Genomic DNA, 14,167 nt, shown 5'->3' on the forward strand with positions numbered 1-14,167 from the left:
GAGATGGAAACAAACCAAATGTCCTTCAACAGATTAGTGAATAATTAAAATGTGGTATATACACACGATGGAATACTACGCGGCAGTAAGAAGGAACGATCTCGTGAAACATATGACACCATGGATGAACCTTGAAGACATAATGCTGAGCGAAATAAGCCAGGCACAAAAAGAGAAATATTATATGCTACCACTAATGTGAACTTTGAAAAATGTAAAACAAATGGCTTATAATGTAGAATGTAGGGGAACTAGCAATAGAGAGCAATTAAGGAAGGGGGAACAATAATCCAAGAAGAACAGATAAGCTATTTAACGTTCTGGGGATGCCCAGGAATGACTACGGTCTGTTAATTTCTGATGGATATAGTAGGAGCAAGTTCACAGAAATGTTGCTATATTAGGTAACTTTCTTGGGGTAAAGTAGGAACATGTTGGAAGTTAAGCAGTTATCTTAGGTTAGTTGTCTTTTTCTTACTCCCTTGTTATGGTCTCTTTGAAATGTTCTTTTATTGTATGTTTGTTTTCTTTTTAACTTTTTTTTCATACAGTTGATTTAAAAAAGAAGGGAAAGTTAAAAAAAAAAAAAAGAAAAAGAAAAACAAGGAAAAAAAAAGATGTAGTGCCCCCTTGAGGAGCCTGTGGAGAATGCAGGGGTATTCGCCTACCCCACCTCCATGGTTGCTAACATGACCACAGACATAGGGGACTGGTGGCTTGATGGGTTGAGCCCTCTACCACAGGTTTTACCCTTGGGAAGACGGTTGCTGCAAAGGAGAGGCTAGGCCTCCCTATGGTTGTGCCTAGGAGCCTCCTCCCGAATGCCTCTTTGTTGCTCATATGTGGCCCTCTCTCTCTGGCTAAGCCAACTTGAAAGGTGAAATCACTGCCCTCCCCCCTACGTGGGATCAGACACCCAGGGGAGTGAATCTCCCTGGCAACGTGGAATATGACTCCCGGGGAGGAATGTAGACCTGGCATTGTGGGACGGAGAACATCTTCTTGACCAAAAGGGGGATGTGAAAGGAAATGAAATAAGCTTCAGTGGCAGAGAGAATCCAAAAGGAGCCGAGAGATCACTCTGGTGGGCACTCTTATGCACACTTTAGACAACCCTTTTCAGGTTGTAAAGAATTGGGGTAGCTGGTGGTGGATACCTGAAACTATCAAACTACAACCCAGAACCCATGTATCTCGAAGACAGTTGTATAAAAATGTAGCTCATGAGGGGTGACAGTGGGATTGGGAAAGCCATAAGGACCACACTCCACTTTGTCTAGTTTATGGATGGATGAGTAGAAAAATAGGGGAAGGAAACAAACAGACAAAGGTACCCAGTGTTCTTTTTTACTTCAATTGCTCTTTTTCACTCTAATTATTATTCTTGTTATTTTTGTGTGTGTGCTAATGAAGGTGTCAGGGATTGATTTGGGTGATGAATGTACCACTATGTAATGGTACTGTAAACAATCGAAAGTACGATTTATTTTGTATGACTGCGTGGTATGTGAATATATCTCAATAAAATGAAGATTAAAAAAAAAAAAAAATAAAGAGTATAAAAGCAAAACTCTCAGCACTCAAATGACTTTCCAAAGAAAAGTTGGAGATAGGAGCTTTGTTTTTTTCTCTCTTCATTTAGGCCCCTCTCCATCTCCCACAGCCAACATAAAACAAGACATTGACCTGGGTGGGAGTCGAAAAATCAAAGAAAAAGGCCCAGCATATGAGTGGGTAGATGTCGTAAATTTATGTCTTGGGTCAACACAATTTAGTCCTGCCACCTCCCTCCAGTTCTCCTCTGCCCTGTAGTCTCGCCTCAGACAATGAATTTCCAGGGAGTTTTTGCCTTTTGATCTCCTCACTGATCTAATGCAATTGTCCACAGGCAGAAGCGCTGTGAGGTGCAGAATAAAGTAATGGAGCTAATTTGATTTCCACTCCGCCCCCACCCTGAAGATCTACATGTCTTTATTGTATTAGATCCCTAATGAGATTCTCTGTCTGCACTCTGTCGGCAAGGGACCCGAGCACAGCGGTCTGTGGGAGGGGCTCATCTCAGGAGATTTCCCCCCATTTACATCCCATCTTTAATGGATATGGACCTGCCTGCCCTTGAGTCATAAGGTGATCACATTTCCCTTCCTCAACTGCACTGGGCATGAAGTGGAAAGCAGCCACTGCTACAGAGAAGTGTGGGCCAAAGGGATTTAAAAAAAAAAAAAAAAAAAAAAGCTTCTGTTCAATTCCAGGGGAAAAACAGTACTAAAGACTGGTGCTGGGCTGAACGGTTCATAGGAAGAGCTGTAAACTGATTTCCAGCCCCAAATCATCTGTTTCAGAAAGAGATTTGCTACTGTATGGAAGTTCTCTGTTTCTATTTTGCCAAACAGCCCTATAAATAGTGAGCAATAAAAATAACATTTCAAAGGGCCTTCCCCTGGGACCGAATTACAAGTCATTTCAGTTGCACTGAGGTGTTTCCATGGGTCCCAGATTAAGTCCTGATGAGGGTGTGGCTGATGAGAGGACCATTTCAGTCGAACATAAATATGAAGTTTATTCTGGAAAACTCTGTCCCCTCTAATATAATACTCACTCACTCCCTCTACCCTCCCCACCACCCATAAACCATTTCATAGAGTCAACCTTCTATTTATCTTGCTTCTCTTTATATACATCATATACATATGAGGGTTACTGACATTTCCCACTACCTGTTTCCCACATCCAAAACATTTAATCTACCTGTCTCAAATTATAATATATGCCAGGAGTATAGTGTGATGTAATTTTGCTTTTTTTTAGTCCCCAAACCGCATCTTAACTGGTTGACAACATTGCTGGAAGCTCTGATTTAAATTAATACGGTGCACTTATTTATACAGTTTAGTGACTTGTTTTAAGACCCAGGATGGAGGTGGGGAGAGGCAGGCACGTCAATAATTCACAATTTTATTTCTCCATCTTAAAAGTTGCGGAGGAATGAAAAGAGAGACAAACCGGAGTGCTACCCCAAGAATATTTTTTATAAAAGCAAACATCTTCAGTTTCTTTTAGACCCCTCTTAGATCCCTGAAATCATGGGATGGGGGTAAGGCAAGGCGATTGGCATCATGATTACTTTCTGAGAGGGGAAGGGTAGTTTATAACTAATCTAAGGTCTTTAAGAGGAATCTATCAGCTTTGGTTTAGCTCTCAGTGGACAGGTGTCTGTATCACAGAAGCACCATACATAATTCACCACCAGAGAGCCCCAGAACTTAGCGAGAAGGCTAAATTACCTGTCACTTCCAGAAAAGGTGTTCCCTCAGGTCAAGGTTGAAAGTGCTGGTAAACCTGTGTTAGGAAGACATCAGCCGTGTTTAAATGTCAGCCCTGCTTCTGCTTCTGGGCTGTGGGAAGTGCAGAGCTGGCTATTTACCTCTCAAATTTGCCCACTTCTTTTGCAGGGTGAATTAACATGTTATCAAGAGAGTAAGGAAGTAAGGTTCCTCATTTTTATGATCACGGACCACTTTGTTTATGAAGCTGAAGAACCTTACTGTCTTTGTGGAGGGGCTGGGGTGGCAGGTCCCGTGTCAGAGGTGTGAGCCATTGCAGCTTACACTGAATACAAAAATGTCTCGTCATTACTGAAGGATAGAACACCGAGCCTAGTTCCAGGCAGAGGCTGACTTAGGACACAGTTCATGAAAGGCAGGTGCCATCTGGCTGTTATTAACTGCTGATTGTGCCCCTCTCCTTGATTGACTTATGATTGATTGACAGGTGGAGAAGAGGAGACGGATGTAGCCTGTGTCGGGAAGATGGGAAGAGCTTGCAACTCACCTCTGTAGTTTTGGGGAACCTGTTTGAGGCATTGCACACTGATTTCCTTTCATATTTATCACCTTTATTTCAGACCTTTATAGAAATAGAAGTTCTTTATTTCTAAATAAAATGAAAAAAGTGAATGCTTAAGATTTCTGAGGGTGTTAATCTATAGAGGAATGTTTTGTTTATTAAAACATTTAAATCAAATATAAGTGTTAACTTAATAAAACAAAAATTAAGGAGCAACTCTGCAATATATGAAAAATGTGGTTGAATTTGGTAATATAAAGGAGCAGGAAGGAGAAAAATCATAGTCAAAAAAATTTCTAAAAGCAAGAAGTGAAATGCAAGGCAACTGGAGACCAGGATTATCAGATGTGTTGATTAATATTTGATTGATTAACTGATTGAGATTGATTAATTAATTGATTGATTGGGACTATTTGCTCCAGTTTGGATAAATCTTTAGTCTTTAAGCACAGATGATTTCTTCATTGAGAAAACTTTTTCAGACATATCTCATTAAAAAATAGTGCTTTCAAATTGTGTAAAAAAGAGTCATTTAAATTTAGTAAGCTCAGGATGTGCAAGTGCATTAAGTGTAAACTATTAATTAATTCAACAAAGAGCATTTTCCAAGTTTTGATTGTAGAATTCAACACTCTTCTTTGGAGTATTATTTTAGGATGGCATACATAGAACTAATGAGATTTAAAATCTAACTCTTCTAATCATATCTAATTTATAAAAATGAACTAAATATCAAAAATACTTGCTAAAAATACTGATTCAGGAGTAAAAAGCAAATTTTCCCTTTTAACATGTATTATTTGTGTAAGTGTATGCTTTATACATCGTCACAGTGTAAATTTTAATTGTTTCTGTGCACATTCCAAGTCTTACATATATTAATTGTAAATAATTCTACATGTAACCAAATAAAAATTATTTTAATTAAAAACTGAAACCAAAATAATGCTTCAAAATGTGTACATAGCACAAAGACTCTGAGGATTTATAGTTGACCTCAGTAAAATCTCCTGCCAGGTGGGTACATGCCATTAATAAAGTTAATATGTGGTATCTGTAAAACAAGGATTTTTACACAGAGAAAATCTCGAGAGAGGATACAAAAGGAGGAAGTAGACATTTCTTTGCTCTCGTTTCAAGACTGAATTCCCACTTTTAAGTTATGTGTTTGGAAACGCTCCCTTCATGCTTCTTGTTGAGACTTCTGGGGAGTTGGGGTGGCAGAAGTAACAAATAGAAGCTTGGAGCTGTTTTCTGTTTTGCAAGGGTGCAAGCATTTAGATACACCTTTGGGACTGGCAGTTTCTCTGTTTGGGAAAATGATTCGAATGGACCCCATGGCTTTAACTACCATCCACACACTGAAGACTCCCAAATTTATATCTCTTCCTTGGATGTCTCCCTGAACTCCAAACTCATTTATCAAACCGCTTACCAGACGTCTCCATTTGGAAGTCCATATTTCAAACGTTACAAGTTCAAAAATGAACTCATAATTTTCTGTTCCAAACCTGTTCTTCTTATGGTCTTCCCCATTATTGTTAACAGCAAATTCATCTTTCCAGTTGCTCAAGCCAAAAACCTTGAGTCATCCTTGACTTCTTTCTTTTTCTCATAAGCTACATCCATTCTGTTATGAAATCCTTTGCTTCCAAATATATCTAGAAATGCAATCACTTTTCACCATCTCCACAACTACCACCCTCGTACCAGCCACTCTCTTCTCTTCATCGGTTATACTAGCATCTTAATTGGTTCCCCTTTTTTTCTCCACCCACCCAATTCATAGGCTCTATTTCTATCACACAGCAGCCAGAGTGCCTTTTAAAAGTAAATAAGATCATGCTGCCCCTCTGCTTGAAACACTGCAATACCACTCCAACTCACGGAGAGTAGCGTCAAGTCCTAACATTTGTGCGTGATCTTCATAGGACCCCTCACCCTCAACTCTCTGACCTCACCTCCACAGCCCACCCTGTTCTAAATTGCACAGAGTGTGTTTCCCCCACAGGGCCTTTGGACCTTTTATTAGCCCTTCCTCCAGCTAGCTACAGGGCTCCTCTCATCTCCTGGTAGACTGTTCAAATGTTAATTTCTCAGAGAGGCCCTCCAACCCTTCCTCCACTTCTCTGCTTCATTTTATCTAGAGCACTTATCACCATCTAATATACTTTACACCTTAGTCATTTATTTTATCTTCCCTCACTAGAATGTAAACTCCCTCCCTAGAATGTGTTTTGTCTGATTTGTTCACTACTATTCTCAGGAACTTCCAGGACCTGGAATACAGTACCCAATAAATAATTGTTGAATGAATGAATACATTTTCTTACACATAAAACTGAGACCTGATAACCTCTACAGTGTAAGTTTTTTTTTTAATCTTTTTTTAAAAAAATTATTCTTATTGTACATAAAGAAAATTTTTTGGGGGGTACAGTTTTATACATTTGATTAGTTCATAGAGTCATGTAAACCTCACCACAATCAAAATGTAGAACAATTCCATCATCCCTCAAAATAATTGCTCATGCTACCTTTTCAGAGTAAAACCCTTTCCCCAGCTTTAACCCCTAGAAATCACTGATCTGTTCTCCATGCCACAGTTTTGCCTTTTCCAGAATACCATATAAATGCAGCCATACAGTGGGTAGCCTGTTAAGTCTGGCTTCTTTCACTTAGTAAAATGCGTTTGAGATTCATTCACACCATTGTGTATATTAATAGTTTATTCTGTTCTGTAACTGAGTGGTATTTCATTGTATGGATGCACCAGCTTAGATTTTAGGTTTTCCAGGAGACCGTGGATTAAGGGAATATGCCATCAAGTTGTATATCACAAAACCACATCTCTAAGAGAATACACAAAGTTTTGTAGGGATTATAGAGCTACGTTTAGCTGTTTTTCTTTTTTTAAACTAAGTATCAAAAAAGACCTGAAGAAAATACACCCAAAATATTAATAGTCATTTTCTTTGGATTGGGGAGTTATAAGGGGCTTTCTTTTCTTTTTTCTACTCTTTTCTAATGAGGCAATTTTTATAATGGCAAAATTTTATTTTGAACAAGGTGATATATTTATGTAGAAACTAAAATATCTAGATGATATAATTTGGGGGAATGAAGGGAATTTTACTTTGTTTAGATTTAAATGGCATCAATCTAAATCAGCTGCGCTTTGTTGGGGGATGAGGAAAAAATGGTTCAGTAAAAAATTTACTTAACCCATAGGAGGAAAATGGATACTAATTTTAAGATTATAATTTATGATATACTCAGTAACAATTTTATACCTGCAATCAAGAAGACTGCTGCTTCTTTAAGAAATGAGGGTCTCCAAACAGCTTATGAAGTAATAGATCATATATAAATAGGTTGTTTGCTCTCAGTACAGATGCCATCATTACTAACTACTTTCAGGCTCTTTGAGAGCAAAATAATTCTGTAATGCATCATTGAACATTTAGTTGCTTCATAGCAGATGGTTTCAGGGGTCCATCTGCTCACAGCAATGTTTTCAACAAGCCCCCTTCACCTTCACCAAAAAGGTATGGAAGCATCAGAATATTCATTCTCCACTACAGGTGCCTTTCTTTGGCTCCCCTGTATTCAGGAGAGAGACCACTCCCTGTTCCCCCCACCCAACCCCCAGAAAACAGCTGTTGGCCAGGGTTTCTTTAAAACGAGGCTTACTGTAAGTGCCAGGGAAACTAGTGGAAGAAACTCTGAATTTAAAGAACTGTAAACTTACCCAAGTTATCCTGTGTGTGTGTATGTGTGTGTGAGTGTGTATGAAATGATTGCTTTCCCGGGATGACTATGTTATAAATGAGATATTAGGCAGTCAGCATTAGTTGCATTTCTCTTGCCTGAAGCATGTGCAGGAGCCATGCCGAGTTGTTTAGGGTTTGCTAAACAAGGGGGAGTCCCTAGGGCAAGGTCAGATGAACACATGAAATACACAAAGAAGCTACAACTACAACCATATGGATAAGAGCAAACTGAGTATATTATCTGAATGCTGAGGGATTCCTGGGGTAAATGCTATGGGGACACAGCTAGTTTTATTCCAGAAATCCCAAATGCCCCATTACCTATGTGATCACTGAAATTTGCAGTCAGACTGCTGGAGATACAGAATGGTGGCATGCAATGAATAAGACATGTGCAGCAGCTGCTCTCTAAATATGTAGAATTTTCTTTTCCAAATTGGAAAATAATAAGGAAAGACAAAGTTGTTGAAGAGGAAGCACAGAACATTAAGTATAGGGCTATTACAAAGCTGCAAGAAAATGACAGTCAACTTATTTGGGAAAGTCAAATACACTAAGCACATGGATCTCACATCATGAATTATACAAATATATTTCAGGTATTGAATAATTTTATCAACAATTTGAAAGCAAATGGAATAATGACAACTGCTATTTCAGAGAACCATGTAAATACTGACTATTGCTCCTCTCTGTGGCTGCAAAAAAGCATTCAGAGAAGATTTCTGTGTGTTGTTTTTAAGTGACTACATTTTAATTTGTCTTTAAAAAGGAACAAATGGACTCAGATTAGGATACTAAAGAAAATTGAAGCAGTTTTCAGAGTTACATTTCAGAGAGTTGTTTGAAGGCAATTTGACTCTCTATTATCTTCTTTTTAAGAATTAAAAGAAAAAAATGAAAAAAACTAGAATTTTTGGCTTCCTGAAATGCATGATATTTGCCGTAAGCAGTTGTCGTTGGTGGCAGCTGTAGCCTTAATATTAGTTCATTCCATTTTTAACACGCACTTATTAAGTACCTACTAGTTGCCCAGCATTGAACAAAGTTTACACAAGAGTCTATTTCCAACCTTAAGGATCTTTCCAGTTTCAAAGCTGAAATTCCTTGCCTAAATTGTTCAAGTCAAAGGTGAGTGATTGGTTACTAACCACAAGACTGAAGGAGTGACCTGCGTTAGAAACCAGAGAGAATACACATTCCTGATATTGCCATTCATGTCTTCTTGATCCCCTGTCAAGAAAATCCACTGAAATTGACTGTACCATCTCTCCTACCCTTGCCTTCAAAGCAATTACCACAAACATGCTTTCTGTATTTGTGAAAGCCTTTAGAGCTCAGCCAATTTAATTCACTTTGCTTTTTAAGGCATTAATTGGGTATTCAAGTATGCTCAGAACTAGTAGTTGTGTGAATTACCAAAATTAAGTCAAGGATTTGTTCCATGCCCTCAAGCAGCTTGTAATCTACTTGGGGAAAAAGGACAGACCTACCTGAAACTGTAAGAAACAATTCTAGGGCACATTTAAGGACTACAGCATTAAAAGCTAAAGGCATCCTAACCAGGGAAAAGAGGAACATAGGGTGGTGGGGTGACTCAGAAAGACACCCATGTTCTTGGGCTGTCACGGACTGGGTCAAACACTAATTTGTTTGAGTGCTTTAGAGAAGAAAGTGAGAGTGAGAGAGGCTTGTGTTAACTTTAAGGAATTTTGAATTGATTTTTTTTTTTTTTTCAATTGGAAGTGGTTTTAGGTGTATGTGTTTTGACAAAGGCAAAGCTAGAGTGAATACCAAAAGGTAGGAATAAACGGGATGGGATCAAGGCATAGTTTTGGGGTGGGAGGCTGAGGCTAAGGGGCCATGTTTTGAACTAGTGAGAAAGGAGGGTGACTGGGTAAGTTGGATCCTGAGGGTGGTCAGCCTTGAATGTGGGAGGTAAATGCATATGAAAGCTGAGCTCTATTTGAACCATGTCATACATGGTCTAACACGGCACAACTGTTTGGTGTACTCAAGACTGGCAGGGACCCCGGGCTATTAGTGCACTAACCCGAGTACCAAGGAATACTGGTTATAATGACCACTTATTACATTGTCTTACAGCTTTAATGAAGATCACCTACCAGAAAGAATCTGACATTACACATCTGAAAATATGTTTGGTTTAGAAGATACGAATATTACTTCAAACTTGAAAGAGGGAAAGCTACTTACTAGAAAGCATTTTTTAAGAAAAGATTTATCAGAATGTATTTTTACTTAATCTAGCAGGGTCTTCTTAAGCAAAGAGATCCTTGCACTCTTCAAATCTGAGAATAAAACCCACTCTTTGTAAATGTGACACCAGCAAACTAATTTGAGTCTTTCAAAAAGGTCTGAATTCAATAAAACAAATTTGGTAAGTCTAGATTTATATATGTTCAGACATTTATCCAGTGTTTTTAAGGGATGCTGTGAAATTGTGTGACCTCAAAAAATGATATTTTAATTAACTTTGGGTTGCTTTATGTACCAACCAGACAGATTTGAAAGGTGATGTCAGAAAACAGTGCCAGAGCAATAGTTTCAATTTTTTAAGGCAATACAGCTCTATTTTCAAAAGAAATCTTTTGCAGGATTCCAATATATAAAATAGCTAATATGGGAGCTGTTTTTGTTGATGTGGAGTGGGGGAACTTGGTTTCCATGGCCTGCCCTCAGTGCCCTGCCCCACACATCAGTCCAGAATCCCTGGTGCCACTCAGCAAGCTTTCTACATGGCACTGAAACTGGTTGGTTTAAATTTCTCACTTTTCATTCAGTTTGTATAATCGCTTTGTCCAGAAAAAAATGGGGTATATGATGGTCACATTTGGGTATTGAACCAATTTTTATCTTTCTATGTAAACATCCTGTATTTTCTCTTTATTTCACCCATGCAATAAATGATTATCTCTTGCAGCATCTCTAATAAAATATTCTGTCATAGACTTGCACTAGTACTCAAGTGATACTATGTCAAAAATGATTTTATCTTGAGTATGCTAAAGTTACATATTTTCTTTAGAAAGTTTGTGTTTATTGACCCAGACATCTGTACTTTTGGGTTAAAGAAGAAAACCATGAAAAACATAACTTCCTCTTAATTGCAAGTAGCAACAGAAACCATTTAATTAAAGGCCATTGTCTATAAATCTTAGTGTAAGGCGAGTACTGTCTTACTTGCAGTCCTGTATAATGGATGACCGGGTGTCTCTCTCTGCCTATGCACAAAGCAAAGGCAGGTGCAACACAGTCATGTTTCGGGTGACTTTCAGGGCCTGGAAGCCATTGTAATTACAGGCATAAGTTTCAACAACAAATACAGATACAGCTATGTAGCTAAACTGAGAAGCAGCCTTTATCTTTTAAGGAAAGATATAATTGACCAGAAAGCAAGTAAATATTAGTGATTTAGCAAAAACAAACAAACAAAAATACTCTCAGGGACTCTTTGGATGTCTACATATATCCCACCAAATCTCTTGAGCCTTCTACATCTATAATTATGGTATAGCACAAAGATTCTTTTTTAAAAATCTATTATCTCTTAAATGAAAAATTTAATTAGTCGATCATGTTAGGGTTGCATCTTTCCCAGTACCCCACAGGGTGGTGATCCCTCTCCTTCGAGCAACATTTGCACTCCCCCCCCCCATACACACACTTTAAATTCCTTGATTACTGAGAGTCAGTCATTCGTCAGACACAGGGGGGTACAAAGATGAGTAAGATAAAAGAAAGCCTAATACAAGAGACAGACAGGTAGATAGATGATTATGATAATGCGATTGAATTTTGCATAGTTGGGCAGTCTTCCTGGTGAATATCAAAAATTATTGAATCAGAATATTTATTGGGCACTTATCATGAGAAGCCACCGTGCCAGGCACTCTGAGATGATACAAAGAAGAATAATTGATTGTGCTGGATTCAAGACACCTATAGACTTGTGAGACAGAAATATCCTGGGATATGAAATTCCAAAGCCCTGAGTTCAAATCCTGATTTCATCATTGAATAATTAGGTCACCTTGGGCAAGTTACTTTATGTCTCTGAGCCTCAGGTTATTCTTCGTTTATAAAATGGGTGTAGTAATGCTTTTTTCCTACGATTGTGAGGATTAGATGAACAGCATACTTCAGTGTCTGCCTGGAAATCAGCTATGTTACATGTCCTCAAAAGTGTTTTAACATGCTTGATTTGGGAGTTGAAACAAGTCCATATGGAAAGATAATGATCAGCAGAAGGTGGTATGTATTTGAATGTAAAATGACACAGAATTGAGGGGAGAGAGACCACTAGAACTTGACTGATCAGTGGTGACCTCCCAGAAGCTCTGTTTAGCTAGAGAGAAAGAAAATGGACAGAGCAGTGTTTATTTATCTAGATCATTCAATTAACAAGAAAGCTCCATGGGACTCATTATGTTGGTTAAAAGACAACGAATTATGAAACATTTATAGAAAAGAGGCATAGAATACAAGAATTTGAAATTTTTACCAAAAAGTGGGCTCTGTATTGCTGTGTACAGTTTTGGTCATCACAAATGAAACAAAGGAAAATCCTTGGAGCCAAGTTGAACTTACTCCCCTGAAAAATCTACCGTTGACACAATTTGAGACATAAGCATATATGAATTGATCACAATTTCAAAATCATCTAGCTTCAGCTTTAGTCATAACCTTAATTAAACATAAGATTTCCTCAAACTGATATCACAAATAACAATACAAATTTGTATCTCAAACACTGTGAAACATGTCATATGCAAACTACTACATTACCATTTTAGGTGATTCAAAACCAGGATCGGGTTGTAACTCATGATTTCACTACCACTGGTGAAAACTGTCAACTCGTTTTTACCTCTGGGATATACTACTTGAAAAACAGCACGACCCCCAGTGCCCTAAAAGGGACTAGTCACTATTCTCTTTGCAACTCATAGGACTACACTTAGAGAATTGGTGACCTGATTCAAAGCATCTATTTCTAAAATGTAAGTAAAGGAAATGTGAAGAACAAGTAGTACCTGGGACGTTTCCATTACTGCTTGCTTTGGGAGACACTGATTTCAATCAGCACTTGGAGTCCCTGAGTGCCTTGGTGGCTTTGTGTAGATCCCAAACAGAAAAAGGCCAAATTAATATTTTTAGAAAGTACCTAGATAAATAACCCAACATAGACTTACCAATCAGATAATTATCACATCTCCACTTCTTTTGTAGGGCGGTGGTGTTGATGGTAGAAATAACATTTATGGCATGGTCTGGTGATCACAAAGGAAAGAGAAAATTATAGAATAATGACAACAGGTTTTCACAGTTATGCAAACACCTAAGTAATTTCTAATAAATTCACCACTTCGATCTCAATCATGAACTGTGAAGATTTGCTCTTAAAGCTCAGAGAACTCCCTGTAGATAGTTTTATATGTGTTGTATATAAGGAGACCTAATTATATTTATGCCTCATTGATAATTTGCTACTTCTTTAGAATAAATTGACTGCAAATTTGAAGATTATTAGTGAAAAAAAATATGCCCTTTTAATGAAAAGCATCACTGCCAACAAATGGCTGACCTACATTCACAAAATGACTAAATTACAGTGATTAAATCTGAGGCAATTTAAGCGTTTTGTTACAATAGGAAATTGAACTTCTTCCCATGTTTATTTAGTGGTATTAGCTGTTCATTTTAGCTTTTGGCTCAGACATTACTCTTTAAAATTAGCAGTGCTTTGTTGTTTCAGAATAAGAAAAAGACGGGCATAGATGGCTGAATTAAAACTACACTTTCTTCATTCAAAACAAAGTTTGATTCAGTTGGATGTATGCATTCCAAATTATGAAGGTAAATTGCCTCTCAAATCAACATATACTTGGGGTGGTGATGCTTCCAGGCTTGGGATATTTTATTTGGGGATGTGGAGTCACTTGGTTTTTACAATTAAGCTATGGGTCACTCTAGAACTTTTTTCAGAGGCAAGGTAAAATGAAGTTACCATTAGACTCCAATGTAGGATGCATCTCACAAAACCCTCTCCCTTGCCCCTGTTTCATTCCATTTATATATAGCGAACATCCAATAAGCTCTGACCGATGCACTTTCCTTCTTAACATTCTCAGTCTCCCCGCATTAGTTCAGACGAAATCAGAGTCACTTACTTTTCAGTCTGCAGTGCCCCTGGTGCCAGACCAGCTGCAGAGGGTGACCCGGCTGAGGAGCCTGCTAATCTCCATGGCCCTTGGGTCTTTTCTCTGAAAGAAACAGCAAGAAAACATGCCAAGTGCTATATGTAAGAAGGTGGGATGTCATTGCCACAGAAAGCACTCCTGGTGTTGCCTGTCCACCACTGAGATTTTTGAGATCATGAACAAATGGAAAAGCACCAGTGGCAAGAACAGTTGCCACTCTGAATCTCAGTTCCTCTTTTTACAATACATTGGAGGAAGGGCTAATAAAGCTTTTTATTCTTCTCTGCAAGTGTGTGTAGATAGAGGTCTAAGTTGGAAAAATGC

Source organism: Choloepus didactylus, chromosome 2, assembly GCF_015220235.1.
Source record: "Choloepus didactylus isolate mChoDid1 chromosome 2, mChoDid1.pri, whole genome shotgun sequence".
NCBI classification, from domain to species: Eukaryota; Metazoa; Chordata; class Mammalia; order Pilosa; family Megalonychidae; genus Choloepus; species Choloepus didactylus.